Below are 23,826 nucleotides of genomic sequence, written 5' to 3'. Positions count from 1 at the left end.
TAACCTTTTGCTATCGAGACTCGAAACGGCGAGATGAGAGACTGATGGAGAGGGCGAGGTGTGAGAGATTGAGAGTGAGAAGGGTCGCGCTATCGCGGGTTGCCTGAGAGATTGAGAGAGACAGAGCGATTGAAGACCGAGCGAGAGAGACAGGAAGCTCAGGCGGCGCGAAAGGGTTACTGGGTTAGGGTTCATAGAGGGAGTCTGGAGGCAGGGAACAAGAGAGAGAAGAGGGGAATGAAAAATAAAAAAGTTAGGGTTAAAGGATTTTGTTGATTTCTCAACAAAATTAAAAAACAATCTCATAAATCCTAAAGGCATGAGGGTTCGAACCCATTGCCACCAGTGTGAAAAATTTCGCTTAAACCAACTTGGCAACAAGTTCTGTTTTGTTATGATTGTATGCCTAAACTATTTATAATATTGAAAAAAAAAATTAAATATATATATATATCGGTTCGGTTCGGTTCAGTTTTCGAACCTCAAAAACCGAAACCGAACCGGTCAGATTCGGTTCGGTTCGGTTTGACAGTTTCGGTTCGGTTTTTTTTCGGTTCGGTTTTTTTCGGCCTCGGTTCGGTTCGGTTGTCGGTTTTTTTCGGTTTTCGGTTTTTTGAACCCACCCCTATTGAGATTACTAGAGTTATCTCTTAGTAAAGGACCAATCTATTTCAATTGTTTCACAAACATTACGTAAGGGTATGATTAGAACCATGATCATAACATTTAGTTGTGATCTATAGAATTTCATATAAGGTGATGAATTCCATTGTACCTAAGGAAAAAATTCTGGATACTAAGGGACAAACCATTATGTTCCAAGCTAACATAGGAAAACCCCATATAGTGGTACCTAAAATGATAAGGTGGAATGAATTTACTCTACCTGAAAGATGGAGATTGCAAAATGCAACTCTGCCTCAACCAATTCAAGATAGAGAACTTAGTCATGTAAATCAATACGAAGATGGAGACATTGAAATACAATTTTCTAATGATAGGATGGCTAGTTTAAGTGTTGGTTCTAAATTAAGCGTTGATTCTCTGACGCACCAAGACCCCTTCTTTCTCGAACAAATTCATTTAGAAGGCCAACAACAAGATCAAACTCTTATGAGCAAGATCATGAGAGAATTGTTTTTGAAGGTCTTAGGCAAACTAGTGAGCAAGTACAAGTTTCACTTTATAAAGTTGAAACACTGGAGCCACTACCCCTTTAAGAAATCCTCCACAACCAAAACCGTGATGGTCTGTTGTGGATTCTAACATCTTTGTCATAACAAAGTTCGAACCGATAAAGAATTTATCGAGTTAGACTATCTTAGTGAAGAAAATACTTAAAAAAGGAGAATGGTTCGAAAACACTTATAATCAAGAAAAGCAAGCTTTCTTAAAGAAAGCCCATTTTCAGTTCATGAAAGAAAATGAGTTTAGTGCAAGGTTCTTTACTTGGTATGAATGGTGTGCCAAAAAATGGAAGTTTTCTGAATATGCTGAGTATATAAGTGTCAATGAAAATCTATTCAGAACTTAAATCACTAAGGAGGGAAAAGCAGAAAAGGTAATTCACCCTCCAAAAAAGGGTACTCAAGTGAATAAAAGAGGAACTTTTGCCTCTCAATATAAGGAAGTACCTAAAATGGCTCAGGATAGTTAAGCTACTATCACTTCCCTATTTAATGGAGTTTCTGCTGTTCTACAACAAAATAATTATACCAACCTATTCCTTTATTAGGCAAGCAGACATCCAAAATTGACAATTCGTTTTAAACAAACGGTTTAATAAATGCAACAATTTGGGAACCTAGGCCATCAAGTTGGAAAGGCTTCTAACAGTAAGAACACAAATAACAAGCCCAGTCCAGCCATGTTTAAACCAACTTAACTTCTTCACCTAAAAGATCACAAGTTTAGGAAAAACTTTGACAGATGACAATGATTTTATAAATGCCTTAGCTAAGAGAATAAATTCTATAAGAATATCTGACAAGAACTCTAAATTTTCATTGATTACTGAAACTAACCTCTCAAATTTAGAAGAACAATTTACTAATACGGGTCCTGAACTAGGACTAAATAGGATAAAATTTGGGAAAAAGATTTAAAGAACACCCCCAACAAAAAATTACTATCCTTGGCTTTTATTAGTTGATATGCAAGAAAATGATATGGGTGAAAGCATCAAATATGATGGAAAAGCAATAGTTGAATGAAATATTGATGGGCAAACTGAAAATCAAATCATTAATACCGTGAGACACATGATGATGTTTCCCTTCGCCAGTAAATTAAACTGCTACTCTAATAGAGAAATTGCTCAAGCCATAGTCGCCCGGTTTATAAGACAACTTCAAGGATGGTGGAATTTCCATCTAGCAACCAAGCTAGAGAACAAATCATTGTAGCTACAAGCGTAGTTGGAGATAATAATGGTGAGCCTGTTCTGCAAGAAGATGCAGTCAATAGTCTAATCTATAGCATTACTCTTCATTTCGTTAAAACTACTTAACTCCAACAAGACTGATCTAGAGAGCTTTTAATGAATCTTAAATGTCCAACTTTGTCTCAGATGGTACAAACATGTTTGTTTTATGCTAAAGTCTTCACTATACTTGATTGTTAATAGAAATTTCTTTCTGGATTATCCTCTCTCTGTGTGGAAACGATAAGAAATAGAATGAGGAACAAATTTGGCGGTGTCATACCATATGATAGGTATACTTAAGGTGAATTAGCCAGTGAAATCTGTGTTAGAGAATTAGCACTATGTAATGACATGAAGCTTAAATGACAGCTTAAAAAGCAAAGAGCCTTAGGAAAGTGTTAGAATTCCTTTGTCCCACATCGGCCATAAGGCTTAAGATGGTATCAGAGCCAGGGGACGAGGTCGTACTGCCACATGAATGGATGGGTCCCCTTTGGCCCAACATGAATGGGTGAGCCCCGACTTGGCTCCACGTAGGCTAAGAGATGCCACATGAATGGGTGGGTCCCCATTGGCCCCGCGCGAACGGGTGAGCCCCGGCTTGGCTCCACGTGGTTGCCGATGTGTGGAACTTCACGTGTGACCCATAAAATGGGGTCTCAAGTGCGGGAGAGTGTTAGAATTCCTCTATCCCACATCGGCCAGAAGGCTTGAGAACAAGCCCTTTAAATAGAATTATCTTACTCTAACTAAAACTGAAACCTTTTGTATTAAAACTCCACACCTGATGGATTGAGCAGGTGGCCAAGTGGAGACAATATCGATGTTATTGGAGTGGGCCCATGACCCATTTGCCTGAAACTTAAGAGAAAGAAAGAAGTACGTCATTTTGTCGATCAATTTGGTTTTGAACCTATTGCAAATCATCTGCAAGAAAGCCTTACAAAAAGCACAAAAAACATTATACGAGAGGGGATGATGATGATAATCGTCGTCCAAAAAAGCCTTATGAGACTTTTAGAAAGAAAAGATTCATTCTAAAAGAAAAAGAAGCAGTAGCAAAGAGAAACCAATGGTTTGCTACAAGTGCGGAAAAATAGGACATTACATAACTGAGTGTACTATGAAAGAAAAAAAATTAATAATCTTAATATTGATGAGAGCTTGAAACAACAATTGTTTCAACTGATGCTCAATTCTTCTTCTGACGAAAGTGATAATAATGTGGCAGTCGTTGATAATGAGGATATATTTTCTTCAGCCATTGAAAGTTGTTCCACTCAGATGAAGATTGCAAATTGGAATCCACATCTTTTCGTAAAAATCAAGGTTCTAAAAGATGCCAATTGTTAATCGGGCAGTGAGTTGGGACGTAGCGCTTAGGTGGATTAGGAAAATTTAAGTAAATTTACTATATAGTTAAATTAAATTTATTATATAATATATAAATAAACATAAAATAAAAAGAAAGATTCATAAAATATTCATAAAATATATAATATATAACTTTGAAAAGAAGAATATATATGTAAGGTGAATGGTGTGGTCTAAAAAAAGAAAGATTCATAAAATATTACCTACAAAAATAAAAATTAAAAAGAGTCAAAAGATGCATTTTTTTTTGTGTGAAAAGTGAGTCAGAAGAGGAGATGATGTAAAAGAAGGAAAAGAGAAGATAATGAAACCATCTTAAAGAGAAAATGGAGGGAAAACGTAGGTTAGAGTAAGAGAAAAAAGGGAGGGGTCTGCTTCATCGCGCGAACCCTGTAATTTTTTTTTCTAGATTCTGACGTTCTCCACATATGCCCGCCTCCTAGTCTCGCCCAGCCCCGCCCAATTATGCCAAGTTCCGTCTAATTCCGTTTAGGTGTCCGGCCAACTACGCGAAATCAAACTAATTCTCAAATGGACTTCGTATAATATGAACATTTTTTGTACATCACGTACAAAAGTATTTGCTTACAAATAAATTAAATCACATAAATTCTTAAACACAAATTAAATAACTTAAATTAATAGAAATTAAATTATTGAAGAAAATATATCTAGCCCCAAATTTGTTCTTCACCGGTAATTGTTTAAAACAACACCTATATAACATAAAATTAATTTTGTTAGTCTACTTTCACAATTAAAAACATAATTTAAAAATTCAAATCGCTTACCAAATATAGCCGGAGAGATCGAGGAAATGATATGAGGTGGAGATGGAGGTAGAGGAAATCAAGAGAGGGAGATAGAGGGCAGTGAGAGCTGAGGGAGAAGGGAAATAGGCAGTCTGCAATTTGTTTTGCAGTTTCTGCCTCTCTCGCTGCTAGGTTTCTGAGCATAAATGATATCTTCTTGCGCGACGAAGCATACATATTCCTGCAAAGAATTTGACACCAATCCGTCACCATTTACCGTGTTTTTCTTGCCAGCTTCGTCGCCCAAAACATATGCCTTCAAAAATTTTGGCGCCAATCCTTTGCTTCCCGCATTTTGCGCTACGCAATCCTCGTCGCGCTTAATCTCTTTATTTTATTTTTTAATTACTTCTTGTCACTAATTTTTTAAATCCACATATTTAAAGAAAACATAATTAAAACATTAACGAAATACTTAAAAATACCATCCACAAATACATAATTAAAAACCTTGACGAAATACTTCAAAATATCGTCCACAATTGCATACTTAACCAACCATCAATATTCGTCCATAAAAAATAAAATAACACGTCTACTACGGTGGTATGTCAAGAATTCTGTCTAACTCTGCATGTCGCTCGACATCATACTTCCACTCCTGAAAACACTGCACATGTTGTTGATCAACTTTATCAGCTTTGGATCAGTTTCATCAATAACATAATTACCCTATTATGGAAAACAAAATTAATTATTAATCAATCATTCGCTATTTAACAAAAAATAAATATTAATTTACTAATTCACACTTACTACTAACTCATCCCGCAAATACTTTTTCAGCTCCTATGGTCCTAGTTTCCAAGACTCCCACTCCATACGACAAGTAGTCCGCACTAGTACTCCAACATTGTTGGGTTTTACGGCTCAAAATTAAGATGATGCAAAAAAATTAAGTTTGTGTTACTTATTTGGTTTTGGTGTCCTATTTGGGTTTGGATTTTAACTTCTTAGTTGGCTTCCTTGGTGGAGAGATTTTGTTAATTACCTATTTGATTAGGATTTGTATTTACTTCCTATTAGGATTTTTATTGTAACCTAAGTCTTATGCACTATAAATAGGACCTTAGGGTTAGTGTATTTTGTGTGGCTCATTCGTGTGACAATTTAGTGAGAGTCAATTTGTGAGTTTGTGAGTTAGAGAGCAATTTGAGAGAATCTTCTCCATTAGTTTCGGGGTTCTCTGCTCATTTGGTTTAGGGTTTGTAATTTGTGGGATTTGGGTTGTGAGAGTTTAAATACTCTTTTGTAATCTCTGTTTGTTTAGTGAAATTTCTCGTCGTGCTGTGCTTCGCTCGTGGACGTAGGCTTTACGCCGAACCACGTAAATCTTTTGCGTTAATTTGAGATTGTTTGTTTTAGTTTTCACCTATGACGTTGATATTGGTACTTTTTTAGAATTTTCTTCCGTTTGCGCATAAAAGTACAACAAGTGGTATCAGAGCCAGGTTTCAGCTTGGGCTTTGCTTGGCAGTCACTATGAAGCCTTCTGTGTCGTCGGTGAAAGTTGATATTGAAAAGTTCGATGGCAATGACTTTGGTATTTGGCAATTGAAGATATGTGCTTTATTAGTTTTACAAGGGCTTTTAAAAACGCTAAAGGGTGTGAAGGCTTTGTCGAATTCGTGGACTGATGAAGAAAAAGAAGACGTTATGAAGTGAGCACTTGGAGCAATCGTGCTGACTTTATCGAATGAAGTCTTACGTGAAGTTGGTAGCATCAAATTTGCACTGGAGTTGTGGCTAAAATTGGAGAGCTTGTATATGACCAAATCCCTTGCTAAACGGTTGTATTTGAAGAAAAGTTTGCATACTCTTTGTATGGATGAAGGTACATCAATTCATAAGCATGTTGATGAATTCAATAAACTTATGATGGATTTGAAAAGTGTGGACGACCAAATTAGTGATGAGGATTATGTGATAATTTTGTTGTGTTCTTTATCTCCTTCGTATGAACACTTTGTTGATACCATGCTATTTGGTAGAGAAAGTCTTAGTTTGGAAGATGTTAAAGTCGCTTTGAATTCTAAAGAGCTAAAGAATAAAGTGTCTAACACATAAGATGGAGCTTTGATAATTCAAGGAAGGAATAAGGAAAGGAGCAAACTTGGAAAGAACACTTGTAGCTATTGTTATAAGGAAGGTCATTGGAAAGTAGATTGCAGAAGATCGTTGTTCTGAACTCCTCTAAAGGTTATGTGAGGCGGTGGAGCTTGGTACTCAAGCTCTTTGGGTGGAGTGCAATTCGAACTTTTTGTTCGTATGTTCAAGCTTTTGCTTGGATTTTGTTTCGTATTTGTTAGTTTCCGTAATGGAATTTGTTGGAGAACGCGAAGGAGGAAATTTCAAGTTTGAAGACTTTTGGATTTTTTTATTCTAGGTGGAGATCAATTTCGAAAGAATGTGGTGTACGTTTGCGGTTGTATTTTGGTATCCCAAATTTGAAGTTTGCATTTGATTTGGAAGTTTGCTAATTTCTTGCCGAGGTGGAGATTGTTGGGTTTTACGGCTCAAAATTGGGATGATGCAAAAAAATTAAGTTTATGTTACCTATTTGGTTTTGGTGTCCTATTTGGGTTATTTTGACTTCTTAGTTGGCTTCCTTAGTGGAGAGATTTTGTTAATTACCTATTTGATTAGGATTTGTATTTACTTCCTATTAGGATTCTTATTGTAACCTAAGTCCTATGCACTATAAATAGGACCTTAGGGTTAGTGTATTTTGTGTGGCTCATTCGTGTGGCAATTTAGTGAGAGTCAATTTGTGAGTTTGTGAGTTAGAGAGCAATTTGGGAGAATCTTCTCCGTTAGTTTTGGTGTTCTCTGCTCGTTTGGTTTAAGGTTTGTAATTTGTGGGATTTGGGTTGTGAGAGTTTAAATACTCTTTTGTAATCTCCATTTGTTTAGTGAATCGCCGTGCTTCGCTCGTGACGTAAGCTTTAGGCCGAACCATGTAAATCTCTTGCGTTAGTTTGAGATTGTTTGTTTAGTTTTCACCTACGACGTTGACATTGGTACTTTATTAGAATTTCCTTCCGTTTGCACATAAAAGTACAACAAACATTGTGCTTCAGCATGGCGTGCACCTCTTTCCCATATACCTTGAAATCACCAATCTGACCGCCCCGACGTTGTCTTTGTTTTTTTCCTACGAAAAATATAAATTTCAATATCGAACTAAGTAATTAATCAACAATTGTTTTTCAAGCAAAAAATTATAACTATTAAATCCACAGAAACTTTAGTATTACCTTTCCCTGATCCTTAGACCTAGGATCCCATTGATAGAGGAAGGGCGGAATTGGCCATTGTATAAAAAATTAAAACAAAAAGTGAGATATAAGGGATTTGGGAAAGACGAAAGGGGGGGGGGGGGACTTTAGAAATTTAAAGAAACCACTGTGAGGAAAAGGAGACAGAATTTGTGCTTTTAAAGATTCCTAGGACCTTTGCGCTACGAAGCATAGGTCACGCAAAGTCTGCAATAATTACTACAAGTTAAAAGCTTAACCATATGTTTTAGAAACCCCTTGCGCGACAAACTCATTGTTGCGCAACATGAGCAATAAATATTGTGCCTTAAATTCCCACCGGCGATTAAAGAACCACTTTGCGCGTCGAATACCTTGTTTCGTTGTGCAAAGGTTCCTTGAGTGATGAAAAATTCGTCGCCCAAATACTTGCACGACGAAACATTAAGTATTTATTTTCTTTCCCTTAAACCCTACAAAATATGTGCTACTTGGAAAAGCTAGTTAACTGCAAAGTTTGATGACCTTATCAATTCTAGTATTTTGAGAAACTGTTTTCGAGACGAAAGAAAATAAATACTTAAAGTACATATTAAATTATTATTCCTAATAGAAACTAAGTAATTATTTAATGCTATTGTCCACAAATACATAATTATAAAACTAATTTATTTGTCCATAACATCGAAAAATAAAAACTACTATGTTAGTGGTGCTTCATCATAATAGGCTACGTCATACTTCCACTGCAGGTAACGCCTCTTGAATATATCATCCAAAAACTCATTTGGTTTAGCTCTGTTTCATCAATAATATACCACTCCTTATGTAAAAACATAATTCAAAATTAAATATTATAATATATTATATAACAAAAATAATTACCAATATATTAACTACCACTTATTGCTAGATAGACTTCTTCAGATCATCTGGCACCTTCTTCCAAGACACCCACTCGGCCGTAGGACATTTGTTCCACAATACATACCTAATCTCATACACAAGTTTGGCTTGTGACTTCCTCTCAAATCCCCTGAAATCATTCAAGTTGATTCGCTTGCGCCTATCATTGTTTTCTCCTTTATCATGTGTATGCGTAATCTTTGCCTTCTTTTTCTCAGATCCTTCCCCCTCACACCCCTTACTTGGACCACCAGCAGAATTGGTCATCGTACGAACATGGATATGAAGGGTTTGGGGCAAAAGAAAACGAGGGGAAACAGAGGATTTTGGGGAAAACGATGTGAGTAAAAGAGGGAGAGAACCTATCAATTTATATAACCAGGGGACCTTTGTGCGACGTAGATTTCATTGCACAAAGGCTGTAGTAATTACATTGGTTGAAACGTTTAATTTGCCATGTTCAAATCGCTTTGTGCGATGAAAGGTTCGTTGCGCAAGATAATAAAGCAACGAATCCCGCGTCACGGTAAGGCCGCAGTAATCCCATTGCCAGAAACGGTCAACTTGCCACTTCAAATCGCTTTGCGCGATGAAAGGTTCGTTGCGCGAGTTATTGGCTCCAAAAACTCACCTTGCCCGTCTTTTTTCTTTCTCTTTGCGCAATGAAAGTATGTCTTCGTCGTGCAAAGTTGTCTTGTGCGACGCGATTCTTCGTCGCACAAGTTTGTTTACTTTCATTTTTGGAAGCTGTTTTTACGCAACCATTAGCTAAATTCTTCGGTCTAGTGTTAATTGCGGGACGAATTTGCTTTATCGCACAAAATTTCGTCGCGCAGATAGTTTCTCTACTAATGTGTCAGGTAGGAGAAAGGGGATCAAGGCACCTAAAGTTAAGCTCATGCCCAACGCGCCTGGAGATAATGTCCTTGAAAAACATATTGATTTTGACAATAACTTTTATCGGGTTAATGTCCTTGAAAAGCATATTGGTTAACTTTTATCGGGTTAGGAAGAGAGAGAAGTTTCTTTTGTACAAATTTGTGTAAGAACAAGGTAATATTGTTTCTTCAATAATATGTTTCGTGAAGAAAAATGATGTTGTTATATATATATATATATATATATATATATATATATATATATATATATTACATCAATTATTTACTTGATGAAGATAATAGTTAACCCTGTCACCTCCTCTTCTTATCGACGAAATATTAAAAACATCCAAATGAAGTCAAAACCATAGAAAGACGTAACTTGGTATGCCCATAATATCTTATCTCTTACATATAAAGTCAGTCACGACCTTCTCATTTTTCCCACATCTTGCCTCGTCCCCAAAACAAATATTTTATGAATGTTCACATATCACGGAAAAGTAGTACGAAAGTTAATCCTGTAAGAGTTGGAGGTCACACCTTTTATGTTGTCTATATGAATCTGAAACCATGCAAACAAAGCAGCAGCCTAAACTTTGAATATACATCGATTAGTATAAACGAGTTCACATTTTTCGTTACAACTTTGTTAAATATGAACTTTATATTTACTAATATTAGTATATTATCCTACCATTCATCCCTCACCACTCTACTTGGATATATAGACTCTGAAGAACTTTACAAAACTGTATTATTTACTAGTACTATACCCGAAAATATTAAATAATTAATCATTTATACTATAATACATAGATTAATAATAACGTGGCTATGATCATACCTAAAAACCAAAGTAACATTCTTTGTTTTTTCTGGATAATCAGTAAAATAGCTTATTGTGATGAGGGACCAGTCCATGCATCTAAACTGAGGACGTGGATCTCTATCTGCATGGCTTTGACACCTTTATGATGATATGATAACTAGTTTTAGGTACCATTTTAATAGGTTCGTCCAACGTCGATTTGTCCAGTTAAAGGAAAGATTAATGTAGATGAATTTATTTATCCATGTATACATGAAGATGCGAATTCGTACCTGTACTACTTGCACGTAGGCTTAAAGTATTTGACCCTCACACTACTTCACACTGTAAGAAAAATCATCACTGCGCACAAAAATATATTTGTGCCCTATGAGGCTTAAGGACACCAATATACGTGGTGTCCTATAACACAGCAATGGTGCAGCAACTAAAATATTATATGTGCTTTCTATGGGCATGTCCTTTGGTTATAGGGCACAATATAGTGTTTTGTGCTCTAAGACTTAGCACAAATAAGAGCTCTTTTTTGCCCCTATTCTGACACCATGTCAGATGACTATTCCAAACCATGTTAGCACAATTTTGTTATTGTGCCCAATAAGTTAAATATTAAAAAAACAAATTCAAATATTACAAACAAGCTTTTACAATTCCTACAAACAATCGCTTTATACAAATAATGAAAACAAGAAGTTCTACAAACAGTCGATTCATACAAAAAATCAATTCAAATTCAAATATTACAAACAAGTTCTACAAACAATGAATTCATACGAATAATGAAAACAACAATTCCTAATATATATTTTCTTCTATGAAAATAAAGTCAACTAAATCTAAGAATGTAATGTTTTCGAAATTTTGAAATCATGATTCTTATTCTTTATCTAATGTGTTGTTGTATTCCTCCCACATATCAACCATAAACTTGCAATCCATCAAATTAAAGCTGGAGATATATACCAAATTCAAGCACTAGTAGAAAAACAACTTGCACTACTACAAAAGTACCCATTAGTGTCGGTTTAAAAACCGACAAGAAACTTATAATACTGTCGGAAATTAAGCAAAATCCGATAGAAAATGACTGCAGTGGCGGATATAATAAGCGACAGAATTGCCTGCGTCAGGAAATGAATTTTCCGACAGAAAATACTCTAAAACCGACAGAAATTGTGTTGGATATAACCGACAGAGAAGTTATTAATAAGAATAAATAAAAGAATTATTGTCGGATAAAACCGACAGAAAATTTATTAATAATAAAAAAAAATATAAACCACTTTCTGCATCACAAGAACCCCTCAAAGAACATTGGAGAGGGAGAGAAAATAGATTCGGAACAACCCCTTTTCCAAAAGCCATGGATTTCTTCTGCAGTCTAGACAACCCTGTTTCAAAAGCCATGTACCAGTAAGTGAAACTCCACACTCGAACTTTTTTTTTTTCCGCCATTTGTGTAATAATTTCGAGCTACATTTTCCATATCAACACAGAGTTTTGTATTCAATTCATAGCTAGAGAGAGAAAGACAGAGCTGATAGTTCATGGCTAGAGCTCTGTCGTCAATCCTAATCTTTCTCCACCACAACCACCGTGCCCTGCAAAACACAAATACCCAAATCAGATACCTCACAACCAAAACCAAAGATTCCGACTTTACAAAAATTGCTCAACAAATTTGTAAGATTATTAGAACAAAACCCAGATGATTCATCTCAACAATTTGTAAGAAACATCAAAAAATTACTCTTGATCACTGCTACAGTTATGCTCTTGATTCATCTCGATGAGGAATTAAGAAGGTCTCTCGTTTGTTAAAATAAGTGTGTAACCTATTTATGTACTGAACAAGATTAACAATGCCTATGGTGAATCCATGAAAGTCTAAAGTTTTCGTGATAATAGTTAAACTCGAGGAAAAGCTAACCTTGTTCTGCAGCCTTAGTCTACCAAGTCTAGGACCATCCCTGATTCCATAAATGTCGACGTTGATTTCATAAGGCTCCTCATCAACTAGTTTCATTGCTTATGTGCAAGCATTAATCCCTGCACAAACAAACGGATAACGAATTATCAACAATGTGAACCATGTATATCAATATCTCATTTCGGCTTCTGTACTCCATTACAATTGTAAAGTCCAAGCACTTGAGGGAGAACATTTAAAACAAAAACAGTAAAACTCACACTCCACACTCAGAATCCACTTCCCCTCCAAGATACCAATCAAAACTTTGAGGGTGAAGCATGCTCCATTTTCATCTGTCGATGCAATAATATGTGTAACACTAGATTCCCAATTCTTCAAAACTATAAGTCCAAATAATCTTTCAAATCCAGAGACGGACTCCTGCAATTCAAACCAGCAAGGATTAGTGAAATAATTTAGAACATTTCGATTTTGAAAAGGGAAAAAATGAAAAAAAAAAAGGAACAAAGAAAGCGCTCTAAGCATCTCTTTTACCCTCTCTGCATTTGTGAAAGATGAACAACAAAGAATCAAATAAAGGAGAAACCTTGTCAAAATCGAAAATACAAAGGAAAAGGAAATGAGGAGAAGAGAAAAGGGGTAAGGAAGGGGGAAGGGAGAAGGCACCAGCGCAAGGAGGAGAATGAGGGGTTTTATTGTGGAATATTTTCATTAATGTCGGTTAAAATCGACAGAATTTTTTTTTTAATAAAAACCGAAAGAAACATTTTCATTACTGTCGGTTATATCCGTCAGTAATTATCCGCCAGGAATTTATGTCGGCAAAAATCCCCCCAAAATTTCCTCCAAAATTTTAAATTCCTTCCCAAAATTTTAAATTCCCCCAATTCAAAAATACTGTCGGTTATAACCGACAGGAGTTTTATAATATCCGTCAGTAACTATCCGCCAGGAATTTATGTCGGGTATAACCGACAGTAGTTTCTAATATCCGCCAGGAATTTATGTCGGTTATAACCGACAGAATTTTTCTAATATCCGCCACTAATTAAATAATGTGTCGGATATAATTTATCCGACAATATTTTTCTAAATCCGCCACCTAAAGCTAATATTGTAGTAGTGTTGCGTGACAAACAAAAAGTCGTCACACAAAACTCACTTGCGCGACGGAACAACGTATTCACCGTCAAAATAGAAAACATATTGAAAAACTAAAAAACTTTCGCGCGACAAAATTCTTTGTCGTGCAAGAATACTTAGCGCGACGAATAATAGTTGTCGTCACGTAAAGTTAGCAAGAAAACGCGGGGTAATTTTATTTGGCACGAAAAACTTGAATGACGAAAGGACTTTTGCGCGACCAATTTTTCGTAGCTCAAGTTCTTATCAGCTTTGACCATTTAATGCAAGTGAATCCGAGGACATTTAATACAGATGTTTGTGCGACAAAGCATTCGTCGCGCAAAGATCCTAACTTTGCTATAAATAGGCGCTTCTGCTGTCCTTATTTTTCACTATTCTATTATCCTTATTCTTTACAATTCTGTTCGTGTTGAGATGACGGATAAAAACAACGATAAGAGTGTGCACGACACCAACCCGCATGATTTCAGAGAGCATTTTGAGTTTGCTCATGCGATTGATGTAGCTATGAGGAATAATTGCCCCACTACTAAGTGGCGTTATTGGAAAGATGTGCTTGGGAATTTGAAGAAGGCTGTGATGGATGAACTATTAGTAAGTATATTATTGATGGATCAATAATGAAGTTTGTGAAATTTTTAGTTATATGTTGGAATTAATTATTTGCATATATGTGTAACAGGATAAGTATGTTTTTGATGATGAACCGAAAGAACAATTGATGAAGTTTGTGGATGATGCGTTGGAGGGAGGTTACAATCGGTGGCGTTATGAAGTGTTGCGGAATGGAGCGGGATCATCCAAATAGTAGTTTAAAATTTATGTTTTGTATGACAATATTTAAATTTCAGGTTTTATTTTTATTTTTATAATTTATGTATTTGGACTTAATTAGGTTTCAATTCCTGTTGGGTTTTTTTTATTGAGACCTAATGTAAGCACCCTATCTATCCTTGGTTTATATGTGTTTTTAATCTTTAATGAATATCGTACTTATGCTGAAAATAATTGTATGGATTAAGCCATTAATTATTTGTAGAATAAATATTTAAGGTATTAACTATTTATAGAATAGTATTTTAGGTATTAATTATTTATAGAATAAATATTTAAAGTATTAATTAATTTTAGAATAAATATTTAAGGTATTGAATCGTTTGTGAATATTGTTTGTAATTATGAAGTTTACGTCTATGTTTACGTAAATTTTGTAATTACAGTTATTTTATTCATTACGCAATATATTACGCGACAACATCATGTTTGTATATGGTTCGAGATCGCACACGCCAATTTTGTAATTACAGTTATTTTATTCGTCGCGCAATTATTTATAGAACCTATCTTTTTGATGAGATACGCATTCTATGAAACTAATTTCAATGATCAAACCTCAAACTTGTTTGTATATGGTTCGAGATCGCACACGCCAAAAATCGAAAAAAACAAACATTCAAAGATCAAGTAACGGGACAAAACTTTTGGACGATTAGAAACAAAAAATCACGATTTAACAGTTATTTTAACTCCGATTTTGATGATTTTTTACAACTACACTCCTTGGCCCTATATGAATAGAATGAATGAATTCGATCTTCAATTTAAACTATTTACACTAGTGGATACCACAAAATCTAATGTTATACTTAATGAAAGTATAAATAAACTTTAAGTGTTAGTGGATCTATCTTTTTGATGGGATACACATTCTACGAAACTAATTTCAACGATCCAACTGTCAAACTTGTTTGTGTATGGTTCGAGATCGTACACGCCAAAAATTGCAAAAAACAAACATTCAGAGATCAAGTAACGGGACAAAACTTTTGGACAGTTAGAAATGAAAAATCACGATTTAAAGGTTATCTTAAATTTATGAGGGAATATTGCGCGACGAATAAATGCACATAGTATATTTGCTCGACGAAATATTGTATTTGTCGTGCAAGTGTCTGAAATTTCAATTAAGGCGTTTTTTTTTACGAAAATTTTTAAAAACTTGCGCAACGATTTTTTGCCTTGCGAGACAAAGCCTATGTCGCGCAAGATTCTATATTTTAACCCCATATGTCCTTCTTCCCCTCACTTCCCTCTTCTTCCTTTTTCCTTGCGCAATACCGTCTCTCTCATTCCTCTGTATCTCTATCTGTCTCTCTATCCCTCTCTCCGGCCGTAGCGACTTCATCTCGAAGAGGTAATTTCCTCTTCAGTTTTTATTTTCAATTTTCTTTATTTACAAATTGGGGGTTAGAATTAGGGTTTTTTTGGTTTTTTTTTCTTTTTCAAATTGGGGGTAAGCATTAGGGCAGTCGTGTTAGATTTAGGGTTCGTAAATTGCGGGTTACATTTAGGTCCTTAAATTAGAGTTTTTAGTGTTCTTAATTGGGGTTAGATTTAGGTCTAAAATTAGGGGAATGATTTTGGGCAGTGAGGTTAGATTAGGCTTTCTTAAATTGGGGGTTAGATTTAGGGTGCTTCACTGGGGGTTAGATTAGGGTTCTTAAATTAGGGGTTTTTAATTTCAAGTACAGGGTTTGAATTAAGGCCTTGTCTCGCTCTTGATTGAATTTTTCTTATTACCATGCAAAGTGATTCAGTGTGTTGAGAAATAATGGAACTAAATCAACTTACTACTATCTTTAGCTTTGTTCCTTGGTTTTCCGAGTGGGGTTTTTGCTACTTTGTTGTTGGATTTTGGATTTTTTTCTTATTAAATTGTTGCACATTTGTAAATGATTGTAAACAAGATGAGATTTGAGAAGCCAATGTTCTTTCCTACAGATACGATTAGTTTCAATAAAGTATTTGTCTTGCAGTATTGCTAATTTGGAAGTTTTGCATTTTTTTTTTGGATTTCCTTCATGTTGAAGTTTATTTGGAATTCAAAATTTTCTGTGGTTAAAAATTAAGTGGCACTCAAAATGATCTATCTAAGATGGGATCCTTGGCCTTTGTTGATTTGTGGAATATTTTGAACCATCAAGTTGTTTTTTCGAAGATTCAACCATCTCCCTTCTTTTTCTCAATGTAATTAAAAGGTTGCCGGTTTAGGTTGTGCTTCAATCTCAGTTCCCATGTATGCTTTGTTGGTTGAATTTGGATATATTTGAGAAATAAAGGGAGACAGAGTTGGATGGCATTTCTTGTTTTTCTCTTTTGATGTATGCATTGTACGTGCTCTACAGAAACCTCTGCGTAGGTCTGTATGACTGTAAACTTGAATTTTCGACATGTAATTTTGTATCCTAAACAATTTTGGTTAGTGTTCACATTGCACTTGGGGCATACTTATAATATAAGTACATGATCAACATCCTTACGTGCTAATTAAGTAAATACTAAGAACTAAATGGATGCCTTAATGACTTATCCTAAGCTGCTCTTCTCCCTTACTATTCTTACTCTTTTGCTGTCCATTTCTCCTCTGTCTTGCTCTTTTGTTGAAGACGATCATGGCATTGATTTGCTGATATGTCTATTTATATCCAATAGTCATATGATTTCTATATGTAATGTGGATGTTTAAAGAAAGTGAGAATCACTTTATACGGTCCATTTTCTCATTACTACCTGTGAAACTATTAAGTAATTATGTTGCTTAATACATACACACACAACACACACACATACACACACAGAGTACATGGAAAATTAGCATACATCAACACACACACACCCAAAATCAGCATATATACATGGACACACACACGGACAGTATATACACACACCCACACATACAAAGCACGTACATACAGACGGACGCATACACTAATAAGCTATGATTTTGCCTCCAACTACTCCTTTATGCTAGTTTCTTCTTTTAAGTTATAATTGATGGGTCTATATCCTATCTGAATTGATTAGTTTGTGTATAGTATATCAGTTTTAAGTTTTGTTTCTGCCAAACTTGAATTGGGTTTAAAATTAGGGTTTTTAAATTTCGTTTTAAATTTAAGTTCAAATTATTAGCATGTGTACGGTAAGTTAAATCTTTGTGTACGAAACAAATTGATTTCCAATTTTGTAGATGTCACACCTCTTTAGAACTCAGAAGGTGATGACTTCTACACCTAGTTTGACAGCTACACCTACTACTGCCGCCACTGCTCCGGCGGAAATGGTGTTGGAAAATATTAGTATTTAGGTTTATTTTAGTATTTGAGTTTTGCTTGTTAGTTTAAGATTTGGGCCTAACCCATCTGAGTTAGGGTTTCTTAGGTTTAAATCTCTATAAATATTGCTTGTAATTTAGTTTGTGAAGTAAGTCAATCACAATGTAGCCTCTTAGGGTTTTGTAGCCGTTTCGGCATTCTCGTTCTTTTAATAATATTCTTTCTATTTTGTTAATCTTGTTCGTTGCGCATTCTGATATTCAACTTGGTATCAGAGCGGGTTTGATCCTTAGGGTTCAATCCGTTCTCGTTGGTATCAATTTGTTTGCCTTTGTCGTCGTTATTTCTTGTCTTGTACTCCGGCTTAAGAAACTGCACCTGACTTGCATCCCACAACGTTTCTGCATATGGACCCTTGAACCACCATTTGCATCTGCACACACCCACTGCTGCAATTTATTTGTCCAATCCACCACCCATTGAATCCGCTGCTTCCCTGCATATTCGAATCCCTTCAGCCCCACTGCTGCATCACCACATCCAGGCCTGCCTGGACCACTTCTGCACCAATACAAGATCCGCTGTATCTGCACCAGTTCAACTCACAACCACCATTTACATGAACCAGATGTTGCACCCTTGAAAGCTACTATTTGTTTGTACAGAAGATGATAGAAGAAGAATACAGGAAGAAGGATACAGAAAAAAAAAAAGAAAAAAAAAAGACGTGTTGTTTGAAGGAAAAAAGAATAAGGAAAAAAAAAGGAGAAAAAAGGTAGAAAAGAATAAAGACAAAAAACGTTGGTTTTTTGTTTGAAGGCCCACACGGGCAGAAAGAAATATGGTCTATTTGGTTGGATTTTTTTATTGTTTGTTTAGAAGTTAGTATTGGTATTGGTATTGGTATCGTTATTGGTATCGGTATTGGTATTGGTATCGGCATCGTCATCGGTATTGGCATCGGCATCGGCATCGGCATCGGTATTGGCATTGAAATTTGAAGGCTTGCATCCACATCTGCTTGTTGGTAAACTCATGTCCTGTACCGCCATGAGTTTGACGGGAGGGGGGTGTTGGAAAATATTAGTATTTAGGTTTATTTTAGTATTTGGGTTTTGCTTGTTAGTTTAGGATTTGGGCCTAACCCATCTGAGTTAGGGTTTCTTAGGTTTAATTCTCTATCAATATTGCTTATAATTTAGTTTGTGAAGTAAGTCAGTCACAATGTAGCCTCTTAGGGTTTTGTAGCCATTTCGGCATTCTCGTTCTTTTAATAATATTCTTTCTATTTGGTTAGTCTTGTTCGTTGCACACTCTGATATTCAACTGATGGACCATAGGCCGATCAATCCAGTTGACCCAGTTGGTCTTCCAGTCCCACAGGCATAGGCATCGTCGACTTCTTCAGTGGCGTTACTTGTTAGCGCCCGACATACTCACCGACGCCCCCACACTACAGACCAAATGTAGCCATCGGGATCCACAACCGATGGCCCGGGTACATGACAAGGTATACAATCCTAATTTACTCCCTCATTCCCATGTTAACTGAGTTGTTATTTTAGGTTCAATTTGTTATGTCGTGTCATGTAAGGATTAAAAAGTTGTAATCGTTCCGAACCTTTTATTAAATTGTTGTCATCATTGTGTTGGATACGTATATTGTTTATGTTATTTTCAGGGTTTTGGGAAATATTTTAATTATAGGGGAGGTTATGCCGAAATTTTAGTAGGATTTGTTATTAGTTTTAGGTTAATGATTTTTTTTTCATCTTTTTGCAACGAAGAAAAACACTTGGGGACCTTGTCGGCAATTGAAGACAGCGAAGTATCCTAATCGGATACGATGAGCGACATCGAGCACCAACGGCGGAGCAGCATAGTGCATTGGCCCATGACTTTGGGCATGTCGTGCGGACCTTTTGCCCTATGCGGTGGAAGTCTTGGAAGGCGATGCCAGAGGAGACGAAGAACACAATGCGCAACCAATTGTCCGTAATTAGTGTCGCCTTTTTAATGCTTTTCATGTAAAATTTATATATTTATATTTATTATTGTCTTTTATTACTAATACTTTCAAAATATTTATTACATTGCAAACAAACTACAATTTGGAGGACATGGACGAAGACATGTTTGCGTACCTCAATCGGCTATTCTCCGAATGCTACAAGCAGTGGAAGAGTGACCTGCACCAATGTTTCCAGCAATTTGATGATCCGTAGGTCACTCTTGAGGAAGGTTGTCCGAAGGAGTTGGAGGACCGACAAGATAGACGGGTTTGGCTTTGCGGTCATTTTCAAGAGCCGGGCTATGCGGTGCGTTTTTAATTACAACTTCTTTCATTTTACTTTTTAAAATTTTTACTAATGTTTATTATATCTTTAAGTATTACAACTAATACGTTTTTTTTTTGTATAACAAAAGAAGGCGAAGGCGAACAAGATCAATCGGGAGAAGAAGACTCTTCTCCACCATTCGGGTTTGAGGCCTTTCTTCGATAGGATGGAGGCGCGATGGAAGGTATATATTACATCTTTCATTTCCAATTTCAAAATGTCGCTAATAATTTTGTTTTTCTTACTAACATTTTCCTTATCTTTTTCGATTTCATGAAGGTTCAAAATTTCCAAAGATCGACGTCTTTGCTAACGTTTATGTTCAGCCTGGGAATGAGTTGACCGAGTCCATTCATGTAAGTAATTTCTTATGCATTCAACATTTATACTAATTATTTCAAATTGTTTTCTATTAATAATCCATGTTTTTTTTCACAGGTGACTATGGTGGAGAAGAGTTAGTCGGTGCTTCAAGAGTTTATCTCCCAGCTTCCCTTGGACACGCCGATTGAGTCTGTGGATCCCCCTGAGGATGCAGGATTTCACATCGTCACAAAGACGTTGAACCAGACTTTTGGTCGGAGGCCAGGGACTTATTGTCGGGGGATGGGAAATGCCAGGTGGCGGGAGAGCAGAGCCTCGTCATCATCGTAGTCAAGGGGCCAGGTTACGGCTTTGACACAAGAAGTCACTGGCCTGAGGAGTGAGTTGGCATCGTACAAGTCTCAAATATCGATGCTTGTAAAAGCCCTCAGTTCCTCCGGAATACATCTCTCGTTTTTTCTGCACCATCACCCTCACAACCCTTCCACACCGAGCAAGCACAGCAATCAGGCCCGTCAACCTCCGACCCCACCCCCAACCAGCAGCAAGATCCTTCGAATGACATTCCTATAGATTTTCCCGCTTTTTTCATAGTTTTGTTCCTGCTTTCTTTTAAAACTTTATATTTGTACTTACATTTTTATTTATATTATAAATAAAAATTATTTTTATTCATTAATTTTCTTTTTTTTTTTTGTCATTAGTATGAAATCTTTTTTTTTTTTAAATTTTCCTTTTATTGTATTTATTTATTTTTAATAAAAATTACACTTGCGCGACGGTGAACAGTCGTCGTGCAAAATTAAGTGCGTCTTATAACTTCGTCAAGCATTACCATGCGCCTCTTACGTTTTTCGTCGCGCAAACTTTTTGAGATGAACTAGTCACAAAGCGTACTTGTACCCTTTTATATCGTACGATGAAAACCTTCATCTGTATAACTTTAGCGTGACGAGTAGTAAAGCGTCGCGCAAATTTTTTTTGCGTGACGAGTTTGAAATTTTACGTCGCGCAATGTCTTTTTTCACGACCTTTGCGTGACAAAATACGCGTGACGATTTTCTGGTCGTTATAGTTTTTGTGCGACCTAATAATAATTTGGGTGACAAAATCTCCCTTATCGTGCAAACTGTTTAATTTCGTAGTGAAGGCCAATATCCGGCCTGAGATGACAGGAAAATGCCTTGGATGGCCTCAGCCATTTTTATGCCTTAGACGGAAATCATTGCAGCAGGCCTGGAATCAAGCATGCAAGACTTAAACTAGGTCCAGGGAGGTTAATAGTGGCCCAATTGGATTTGGCTTTGCCAAAACTGCAAGGAGTTGGCTTCCCGGAGCAACGCGTCAGGAATTGGAGACGTTAGTTTTTCGTTCTAGAAATCACAATCATAGAGAAAACCACATAGATGCCAAGAAATCAAACCAAAATGACAAGAGAAACCAATTATGATGTTTTCGAGGTTCACCTTCATCGGAATCGACGAGATTTTCACCTTCTTATGTGATGAAGCTCGTTGTTCGAAGGTTCCCATTCGAGTTTTGAGGATGTAGAGGTAAGGAATTTAGGGTGAGGGAGAAAATGTGGACAAGGGTGGTGGTGGTTTTGAGTTTGACGGGGGAATGACGGCGGTTGTAATCTGTGTTTTTCTGCGTTTGCAGAAAAGAAAGGGACAAAAATGTTGAGAGAGGAGAGTTTTAGGGTGCGTTTGTTGCACCGGACTAAATCGGATTGGACTAGTTTCAGACCGACTGGCTTAGACTAGACTAAATTGGATTAACTTAATGAAGTGTTTGGTGTAGTGTTGGACTACAAATAAAAAAGTACTATATAATTTTTATTAAATTAAATTTCTTTTTTATCAAAATTAATTTCTTCCTACAATCCTTCTCCCAGCAAACTCTGCTATTTCCTTTCTCGATTTCTTCGACAAGCTCCTCCACTTACCTTTTTATCTCCACAATCTCACTATCTCTCTCACTTATTTTAAAGTTATCTTAACTTTTAAAAACTAATTAATTTTCTCCTTCAATCTTATTAGCAACCAAATCGCGTGAAAAATGAACATATATCCCCAACATGTAACCAAATAATCAAATCGCATAAAATTGAACATATCTCCCCAACCTTCATCGTCAACCTCTCATTCTACTTCTTGTCAGCAACGCCCACCGAAGGTAGCATTGACAGGTCTTCCATTAACTCGTGATTTTGGCCTATGGCAACGCCGCTTCAGCTTTCCCAGGCTTAGGCCATGTAAGAGCAAGCACCGCCAACGAGCTGGCCATAGTGATGGCGTAACAGAAGAAGAATGCAGAGTTGATGTCCTAGTGTAGCAAGCGTCAGCCTCATATTCCATTTTAGTCCCGCTTAATATTAAGCGAAAGCTCCGAACTAAATAACGAGCTTTAACGAAGGGCATAGGGACTGTTAGTGGGAGCGAGTCCTGTTTATTCTAGTCCAGAAACATACCAAACATAGGATTATAGTCCTACTTAAGCTAGTTTAGCCAGTCCCTCCTGAGAAGGTGTAACAAACGCACTCTTAGAGGTTTTAGAGAGAAATGAGAGTGATAGAGAGTGAAAGGGATGGGTACACAAGGAAGACAAACCAAGGGAGTAAGTCCCCGTGGGTGGGTCCAACAAGAAAATAATGTTAAAATAATTCATATGGCAAATGAGATATTTTCACAAAGGGTAATGCTAGGGAGACCAAGATCTGTAAACCAAATGATATGGTTGTTGATAATTAGATTATTACTAACGTGCTTATTTTATATTGGTGACACATCATTTGGTTTGCAAATTTGGTCTCCATAGCATTATCCTTTCACAAATAGTGAAATTACCAATTGCCCTTGGTCTTCATCGTTCCGTAGAATTTCTTTGTAACTTCTAATTTCGTCCCACTTGCGTCCACGCGATCGTAGTGATGAGAACTACGAGAATGTGTGTGCCTTTGGATCAACCCAAAACAATAATTAATTAGGCATGAGGCGTAATTTATAAAATACTAACATACTAACGTAGACGGACCTACTTGCTCACTGGCTAACAAGTCCAACGAATAAGTCATCAATATCACAGTCTGTAGCCTGCAATACTGACAACCGCATGTTGCACAAATCCAATAACAGAAGGATTTAAATGTACTAATTAAATCAAAGAGCACGAAAATATTTTTCATGTGTTTGTAAGTTAATAAAAAATTATGATTACTGATATTCATAAATAGTGACAATTTGGCGTGCTCAAATTTTAATAGCCACAAATACACTATTTTTTAGCCATAAACTAATGTACCTTTTTGTTTAGAAGGCACATTTGAGATCGTTTTGTGTTCAATGACATTTAAAAACACAAATACATATACGTGCTCAATGAATTAAAAATAGCACAAATCAATTGTGTTCTTAGAACATTTTTTTTTTTTAGTGTCGAGTCAATCTAGAGTTTCAATGGGATACTCAAACCTATGCTAACTAAGAGTC

The 23,826-nt window shown here is 36.2% G+C and overlaps 1 pseudogene; it reads left to right on the top strand.

The window, feature by feature from the left end:
• The first annotated feature begins 15,668 nt into the window (after positions 1–15,668).
• LOC126590756 (uncharacterized) lies at positions 15,669–20,963 on the top strand (annotated as a pseudogene).
• The last annotated feature ends 2,863 nt before the right edge of the window (positions 20,964–23,826 follow it).

This window comes from Malus sylvestris, chromosome 11 (assembly GCF_916048215.2).
Source record: "Malus sylvestris chromosome 11, drMalSylv7.2, whole genome shotgun sequence".
Lineage (NCBI taxonomy): Eukaryota > Viridiplantae > Streptophyta > Magnoliopsida > Rosales > Rosaceae > Malus > Malus sylvestris.
The sequence above is the reverse complement of the archived record's forward strand: the minus strand, read 5'-3'. Positions and strand labels throughout refer to the sequence as shown.